The 220-nt window shown below is 51.8% G+C and overlaps 1 protein-coding gene across 1 annotated transcript in view; it reads left to right on the top strand.

The window, feature by feature from the left end:
- Window positions 1-220, top strand: part of LOC104628780 (dihydropyrimidinase-related protein 4-like) — a gene marked incomplete at both ends in the record, with an annotated part of 2,882 nt that overhangs the window by 299 nt on the left and 2,363 nt on the right. The window lies entirely within an intron of this gene.

Raw genomic sequence — 220 nt, 5'->3', positions numbered from 1 at the left:
TGACACTGTCTAGACTGCTACTTCCCAGAGGCTTGCTAATGAGAGAACGTGTGACGCTCGAATGCCTTCAGAGTGTCTTCAAAGGCTTTGGTGCGGGGATCATCCACCCCGCTCTCACTCGCAGTCACAAGAGAAAGTTTCTCCAACGTGTTTTCCGAAGGGCGAGACGTGATGTTGCTCTTCCTGGTTCTTCCAGCAACATTCTCCTGTTCCTCTTGCG

This window comes from Phaethon lepturus, unplaced genomic scaffold (genome assembly GCF_000687285.1).
Source record: "Phaethon lepturus isolate BGI_N335 unplaced genomic scaffold, ASM68728v1 scaffold46981, whole genome shotgun sequence".
NCBI lineage: Eukaryota > Metazoa > Chordata > Aves > Phaethontiformes > Phaethontidae > Phaethon > Phaethon lepturus.
The sequence above is the reverse complement of the archived record's forward strand: the minus strand, read 5'-3'. Positions and strand labels throughout refer to the sequence as shown.